We start from the raw sequence: 9162 nt of genomic DNA on the forward strand, positions 1-9162 counted from the left end.
TCTGAATCAACTTCAGAATCTCACTAGGACAGGAGATATTTCCTCAAAGACTCTTAAGAATTATCTGGATTGGATTCATGAGAAACAGCTTTTCACAATTTGATTATTCTCCAAAGCCTGGTATTGCTAAAATCAGTAGTCAGACTGTGATCATAAGAAAGGCAAGAGAAAAGCGTTTAATGGCTGTCTGATCCTTAAGAAAATACTTATGAATCCTTGAGAGGGTGGTGATATTACTTAGAACACTAAAGATCCTTCTTCATTTGGTACAGGTAAATGTCCTGGAGCTTGCTTTAATTTCAGTTCTCTTCCTGGATCTCTTCAGTACTCCTCAGCCTGCCACATTTTGTGTTATTTCTGAAGAGGGAGAGTTCAGTAGAATATAGTCTTTGCCCTTTAATCTTCAAACTCCTGTTATTCAGAAAATACCACAGCTAATTTTCTGCTTACACAAATTGTCTTTTCATTCTCCTTCATCTAACTGATTTGGATGAAATTAATTTTCACATGTTTTTCTTTTTTTTTTTTTTTTGGGGGGGGGAACAGGGGAAAGGTGATTAATATGAATGAAAATGACCTGAACCTCTACCTAATGAAGTTAACACTGCAGAGAAAAGGACGGGAGAAACCAGCTACCCTGAAAATAAAGTTTGCTATTAATGGCACTATCCACATACACCACAATGGTTTCTGAGACACTGTCACAGTAGACAATACAGGATGCATTTTAATTTAGAGGAACAGTTGCTTCTGGAAGGATTTAGATTATCTCAATGACCACTGACTGACATAAAATTAAAAAGGAGAAAGAGTAGCGTTGAAAGTGGTTGTGCATATATTTAACTTGGTGATGAACTGAGGGAATGAATGGATTGCCTCTCATGACCTGTTTGGAAACACAGTAGAATAAAAATGTGATACTGCACTTAGCCTTTCCTTTTTAATACCTGTCATGTCTCAGATTTGCCACCGTTAGATGAATTACTGCTCCTCCCATGCACAGTGTGAATTGTTTGCTATATCTCCAAAGCAGCTGCTAAAACTGGACTAAAGTAAAATCCTGAGATTTATCCCAAGGCAGAAGGGGCATGCCTCTCTACTGCACTCAGCAGCAGAACAGAAGGACTTAGGATTTTGCTTTTTGCTTTTTAGTGGGAAATTAGTTCACCACCTGAGTTACAAAAATTTATTTCCTATTCTATGTCCATGTATTTACTGTGTCCAGAAGAAAAACAAAGGTGGTGTCACAACACCTAGTGGCTTTTAAGGGAAAATACATAATCCCTCTTTTCTACCAATATTTAGCTGGTCTCATCTCCACAAAGAGGTGTACCAGAATGTACCAGAAAGCATATGTTCATGAGGAATGTTCTCCTATAAGGCAGCAAACACACTGACTTTTTAACAAAGACTATTTGTGTGTTGTTATGATGTCTTCTCTATTTGATCTTCCCACCATCTGAGACCACGACATTCTCCCAAGAAGGAGAAATGTATGTTCCAATCAAAATGCTCACTTTCATGGTAAGTTTATTTTTTATCTTCCTTTTCGAAAATGTAGCTCTTGAAATGACAGTGCTTATATAAACGTTTGTGAGGAGAAATAATATATTTCAGTATATTAGAAGTCAAGATGAAGTAAGGCTAGAAATTTCACAATAGCCCACAACAAATATTTAAAGATTATAAATAGATGAAGTTGACTGACATTTGGCTGATTTTTTTCTTTAAGCAACTAATCCATTTTTTCTTCACATGAAGAACAGCCAAAGAAGAACTGAAGAGGTTCAAATTGTAAGCATGTACATACAAGAGAGGTACTATATGAGACTTTTTTGAATGTTATCAAATCCTGCAGAAAATACAAAAATTCAGTGAAGAAAAGCTATTCAGTGATTTCATGGGAACTGAGAGCAATTGTGTTAGCTCATGTTTAAAGAAATGTTGTTCAACCATCTTCTAATTCTGTCTCATGATGGATGAGACATGATTTGTACGGATAGTACTAGCACTCCACAGGAGCCCCTTTCCCACCCTCCTTACACTCCTGACAGGTCACAGGACTGCACACAACTGGCACAGCTCTGCTGATGCAGACTTAACTGCAAAGTGCACTGGAAGCGATTTGCACAGTGCACGTTCAAACCCTGACTTTGTGTTTAAACAATACTGTCACTTTCTCAGTATAACTTGCTAGATATGCCCTCTGACACAGTTAGTTTTTCCAAAAACCTCAAAGTTAAAAAAATGCAGGATGTAGAAATCTCTTCACTGTTAAGAGCTTTAGTTCTGAGCTTTTCATTAGTATACAGAAGGTGAGCCTCTAATTACTAATCTTTCACAGTCTGTAGAACCCTAGGGCTTCCATGGTGAAGGCAGGAAGGATATTTCAGACTTAATTTCAATTCCCTTAAACTTTTGTCAACATCCTCATTTCAAATGGAAACTGCTCAGTGCTGCTCAGCTGCACTGTCTCAGATTCTTATCTAGCCCAGCCCTGGAAAAAAATGCCCTCATTAAAAGAGATGGGCATGAAATAGGACCCTGTTTCCAAAACCTGTAAACTACTGCAACACTGGAAGATGAATATAAACTTTTGGGCCTTTTCTATATCATGAAGTCCTTTGGCCATAAAAATATTTAAATACACTGGATGGTAAGCAATAGGAAAAAACTGATTTGGCAGATACCTATGAGGCTAGTACTACTGCTTTCTTCTAGCCCTTTGCAGTACTGCTATACACACACATGTCCCAGGCAGATGCTTTGGCACTTGTGAAGACCTGCATGGAGTCTTTCTGAAAGCTTCTCCTAGCAGATTTGTGTCACCAGAAGGAAATACTTCTCAAAATTTAACAGTTCATCACAGAAGAGTCTATTGCAGACTAGCAGAAAACATTTCCAAGCTCTCTACCACTCTGATGTGGACAGACTTCTACTTGCACCTTCTTCCTCTTTCATTCTTTAAAATTTGCATATTGGAAACTACTATAAATGCCCTGAAAGGTCATTCTATTCTAAGGCATACATGAAAGCAATCCTCCAAAATCCAGGTACAAACTTCACTGGCCAAGTGATATATGAACTACGTAAGTTTAACTGATGGCTTTTCCTAGGAAAGACACCTTGGATGATTAAATGATATTTCTACTTCATTCTTAATTCAAAACTGATTATTACATATGGAGTTACTCACATTACACTTATCATTTTGAAAAATGATGATAATGAGGGACTGAAAACCTCTTTAATGATGCCAAAGAAGAGACACACAGATAATGTACTTAACACAGAGTATAATCTGATGTTTTAAAGTCAATGCAACTCTTGTTCTTTCTGTTGACCTCCAATGGGAATTCTTAAAATCTAATAGTATTGTAGCCATTCAAGAGAGAGAAATTGCTATCTTGAAAGACTTATGATGTAGTGCAGCTTGTTGAGATGCATCAGAAATGTGTCACACCTTATATGGATGGTAAACTCTTTTCTTACACTTAATGAATATCTGTTAATTAACACTGCATAATATTGCAAAACCTGAGAGTATAATTTTTTGGACTTTTCAGTTCCTTCCTTTGAAAGGCAGTGTTATAGCCATAGGTGTCTACAACATGAAATAGTATTTTTTTTAAATGTATTTATTTTTACAGGCAGAACACCTCTTTTTAATAGGAAAAAAAGGTCTGTAATGTTGATGATCTACTGACTAAAGCAAATTTGATACTGGTAACACAAATGAAGCACGGTACACTACGCTTTGTATTTAGCTTTCAGGGAAAACATGATCTGCAGCAGCTTTAAAGGATAATTCTCAGAGAAGATTTTCAATGTTCCCATTAACATTGATCACATTTGTAGTAGTCTCGGGCATAATGCATTATTAATATCACCCTTTTCTGTTTTTTTAGTTGTTTGAAAAGAAACAAAGGAAATTAAATACAAATGTCTCCATTAAAATAACAAAAGTGGTCAGACTAAAATCCACCAAAGACAGGAAATCCAGAATTAAAAGCTGGTACTCCCACTGAGTGTCTCCAGACATCAGCTGAACTTGTGTGCTGTATTTTGCAATACTGAGTCTTGGCACAAGCTCAAAATAAGGTGACTTACATATGAGTCACCTCCTTCTAGCAGGTTTAAAGCCCAAACCTTAATGCATTTTTTGTGTATCGTACCAGTAAATGTCTTGTAGATCTCACTCCTTTAACACATGCAATTGTGCACAGGAATTTCATCTCCCATAAAGATGAAATCAGGTTAAGAGAAAAAAAAAAAAAAAAAATTCTCAAGGGATTTGATGGAAAGACTTTGTTCAGAACACTCATCTCCCAGGCTAAATGCAATGCGAGAAATACATTCAAAAGTATGAAAAACAGAGTATTTCATCCGACAAACTCTAATTTTTTGAAGTAATGAAAAAAATTCTAAAAGAACACCACAAACTAGAATTGCAAAACAAACTGCAAAATTTTCAAGTACTCCATAGTAAAAACTCCACATATATATATGTATTTTTACATGTATATACATATACAAGTATAGATACATATACGTATACGTATCAAAGAAAAGCAGTTTTCTTTCAGAGAGCAGCAGCAAAAACAGCAGGGGGCAAGCAGCCGCAAAGAAACAGGAAAAGCTTAAGAGCAAATAGCATTAAAAAAGTCCCAAACACATTAGAAACAGATCTGTGTAATAGCACTTCAGTATTAGGGGAAGATGTAGTTATATTGCCTTTTAGAAGTGCTTCCCCAAGCAGTTAATATCAATCACTATAAACAGATAAAATTCCAATTCTCCCTATGTACTTCTGTGAAGTAAGTTTCTTTAGGGAAGATGCTTTCTACTTGTATTCACAATAAATGTAAGAAAGAGGAATTTATTCCATCACATTCTTATTGTTTTTAAATGCGATTCAAAACCAAATGTTTAATACATTTTACATATATAATAAACTAAGCAGGATAAATAAGTGGTATTTCCTTCAAGAAAAAAAAAACTCTGGCCAGCTGAATCTTGTATAATCACTTCTGTTCATATCAGATTTGAAGGAAATCTCTGCTATTAACTAGGAACCTCCTTTCTATGTAAGGGTATACTGAGTAAAGTACTCAAAGTCTACACATCTATTTAGATTTTCCTGACTTATGACTTTTGCTCTGGATTTTGGTAAGATTACCATCTTGAGGCCAAAGTCATTTAAGTCCTCAGAAATGTCTACAATTAAACCTACAGCATTCTTTACACTAGTACACATAAACTACTCCCCTTCTACAACCTCAAATGCCATATCAGAACTATAATCTTTTCTATAAAGCTTTTATCATTCAACATATAGCCAATTATTTTTAAACCTCTTATCATTCAACATATAGCCAATTCTTTTTAAAAATTGAAGATAATGCTTTTAAACGAATTCAGCTTCATAGATAATGTCTATGGCCAGGGCAAACTGTGCTTTCAGGACATAACAGGGGAATGCTGGAGAAACAGAGGAGAGCAAAACACTTGCATCAAGATTTTAATAGTGCTGTGCTACAGAAAAATAATATTATGAAATAATATTATAAAATAATTAAAATAACCCAAGTGAGAGATTGCCTTTTCTTCTATCCCATCCTTTTCCACGAAGCCCCAGTTTTGTCCTACTCCTGACACCAGTATGTAGGCAAGTGAACTAATAAATGGTTCAGAGAGCTGAGTTACTGAATACATCCCATAACAGGTAATAGGAGAAGGCAGTTAGATACTTCAGCGAGCTCAGGTTACCAGAATGAAACAGAACCACATACCCAAGCAGCCCTGAGTTAAGATGTATTTCTGTCCTTTGTAGAGCCTCCCTCCAGTCCTAATAGTAATTACAACAGTGCTGGAGCCTGGAACAGATTGTTGACCTTTGCCTAGACATTTGGTGAACACACAGCTTGCACTACTTTAATTAAATACAGGGCCAGTAGCCTGGACCACTGGTCAGAAACTCATTAAAGTAATGAGAATGCCTTTGCTATCTTCCAGGCTATCTTTGTAGAGTCTTCAGGCAATTGTATGGTTGAGAACAGGTCTGAAAATCTACCAGAGGAATAAATGATGGCAGCTCATTATCAGATGAGAGAATGAATCCAGATGGCTGATGACATGGATAGGGAAAGTTCCACCTAGTTCTGTTTATTGCAGCTAAAATTCTTCCTTCTCTTGCATATCACTGAACTGAGAGAATGTCTGTATAAAATTAATATTTGTAGTGCGCTTCTGATATATTTAGGGGAAGATTTTGATACTCAGTTTCTGGATTAAAATTAATTTACTTTAAGATTCAGTTAAAAGGATGAACAAGTTGAAAAGATGAGATATGGATCTACAACTGAACTTCTCCCAAATCCCTTTTCCTAAAGTGCCTGTAGCCAGAGGTTCCCCCAGGATTAACTTCTTGAGTATCCCTTCCCTTGCATTCTCTGTCAAATCCCTGTTCAAAACCCCAGAAAGCAAAGCAAAACCACAAAACCATATCAGTGAGATTCCAGCTGTCAAAATCTAAGGTGTCTCCACAGTACTGCTACCTAACACAAAGTACAAGCAGTTGTTAAACACACAATGGAGCTGGTTTTATTAGAGTAAATTGTTAGCAATATCACAAAAGCCGTTGCACTATCATTTAAAATTTTGCATTGGCAAAAAGGCTTCTGGAGCTTGTAGTGACATAAATTTTCTAAATAAGGGCATACAGCTCAACAGTCTAAATATAAAAAGTGTGCTTGGTTGATTTTATTTCCCTTGGCATTTTTCCTTTTTTTTTTTTCTTGATAGAAGACAGCTTCATCGCTACGCTGATAAAAGCAGGAAAGCTATATGATACTGTCACCTCCATCAAAAATTACTTCCTTGTCAAAAATCTATATATTACTGTCGTAGCTGAAAATGGCTTTGGTGTAGATTCAACACAATGCTACTGGGAAATTCTATATGAGCTCACATTAGGGCTTTTCTCTCAGTCAAAGAACCTTTTTTGTCTGTGCTGTTCTTGTCAAATATTTAGTGGGTACGCTGTTGGGAAAACTGCAGCTTTGAGAAGCCTGTTTTGAAGGTAATTAAAAGTAAAGATTTTTTCTCTTGTTTTTTTGCTGCCCCAGGATTTTTGCTCTTGAGCAGAAACTCCCTATTGAAGTGAACACAGCTTTCAAGAATGACATCTTTGGTCAGTACAGCTGCACTTGTGCAGCAGTGATTTTATTATGCAGTGTAGTTTTAAGTCAGCTAGGAATGAGAAGACAATTACAGCTCTTCTAGAGTACCTGCATTCAGGCAAACATATTATGCACTTTAAGATTTAAACTTATGCCTATATACATTGTCATCTAAATTCTACAGTGGCCTAAACGAAATCTCCTGCTGAGATAGTAAAAAAACTGGGCTTTTATTATTATTATTATTATTATTATTATTATTATTATTATTATTATTATTATTATTATAAAGCTTTGGAAAAAAATAATAATAAAATCTCAAGTGACCTGAACTTAAAATGTTGATAAATGGGGAAATCAGAATTCATATCTTTACCTTGTATGGCTCTTTCCAGGTTTTCCTTGGATGCATACTCTTCTTTCCTATCCTCTCCTTTCCTTTCCTGTTCCAGTGAGCATCTGAATAAAAGAAAAGCAAGTATTTAAAGAATTGAAAAAGGAAAAGGATAACAGTAGGCAAACCTTGACTTCTCTTCAGAAATCAGAAAATACAGTGAAACTCACTAATATCAGACAATTAAAATAAAGGCTCTAGCAAGGCCCTAAATGGCCCAACTTAATCCCAGCGAAGAAGAGGAAAACCTCTACTGAATTGAGCTGCTCCTGCTAAGAGGATGATGATTCAGTCCATGAAATATGACTGAAAACCAAATAGTTCATCCCTGCACCCTTCTATCAAAACTGCTCAGAGTGATAATACAGTGGTTAAGGCAATTAATACAACAAAATTGTCTGCATTTGTAACTTTGGTAAATGAAGTCAAGAACAAATTATTCAAATTCAGAGATTAATTTTTTCACATTTCTCTCAAAATTGTAATGAGTGCCAACTATAACACTCATTACAGTTTACAGGCTTAATGATCATAGATTATATGCTCAAATGCAAGATTAAAAACCACCTTTGGTTCCATTTGGGGTTTTGAGTAGAACCATTATGAAACTGAGAATTCACTGATTATGAGAAACAGTGATGCATTTGTATTTCCTTAAAAAGTGAGGAAAAGGACATTTAGCATTTTCAGCTATATTTTGGATAAATAGAATGACTGCAAAAAGTTTCACTTCTAAATTTTATACCTTAATTTAAACTTACTTTTCTTAAGTATCAAGTCATTTCATACCAACACAAATAGGAACATTCCGAATTAAAGGTTAGGTTATTTCATTACAGCCATCTATTCAGAGCAGGAAGAAGGGAGTACCTTTCAAGCATCTTTCAAAATATCTTTCAAGACATTCTGTAAAGCAGCTGCCCTTTGTTGAACTTATTCTGGTTTTGTGAGATTTATAGAAGTCTCAGGCTATTTTTGGAGTTTGCCAGAGATAAATGGAGTACATTATTGGCATGTAGATCTACAGAAACTTATCTCTTAGAAAACCGGTTAGAGAAAAATAACCAACTGGTACTACTTGTTAAATCTGAGCATTTGTCTGTTGAAGTTCGTTTTGGTCAATAAGTCCTTGGCTATTAAATTAAAATCAGCAACATACATGTAATCACACAACATCAAATTCCAATGTAAAACTGTTGTAAATACACACTACGTATATGAATTACATGCATTAAGAATTAGGCATATTATTAAAGAAGTTAACAAACATAGATAGAAAATGCTTATATATTAATATATTAAATAAATATAAAAAACACGTGGAGTTGATTTCTAGAATAACTTTCCACACAAATCATACAGAGAGCAGGCTTTCTGACAGAGCCAGATTAACACAAAATGGCATTTACACAAGTTAATATTTAAGAGTAAAAACATGACCTGGTGTTGGAGTTATTCCTGAAATATAGCTCTTATTTCTAATATTTTCAGAGTGGCTAGGTAGAGATAAAGAAGCAGTATTAAAAGATAGGATTTAATTCCAAAGTAACCCGCAAAGTGTTGTAGTAACTTCTAAGAGAAGTTACA

This window comes from Tympanuchus pallidicinctus, unplaced genomic scaffold (genome assembly GCF_026119805.1).
Source record: "Tympanuchus pallidicinctus isolate F22 unplaced genomic scaffold, pur_lepc_1.0 scaffold13, whole genome shotgun sequence".
Lineage (NCBI taxonomy): Eukaryota > Metazoa > Chordata > Aves > Galliformes > Phasianidae > Tympanuchus > Tympanuchus pallidicinctus.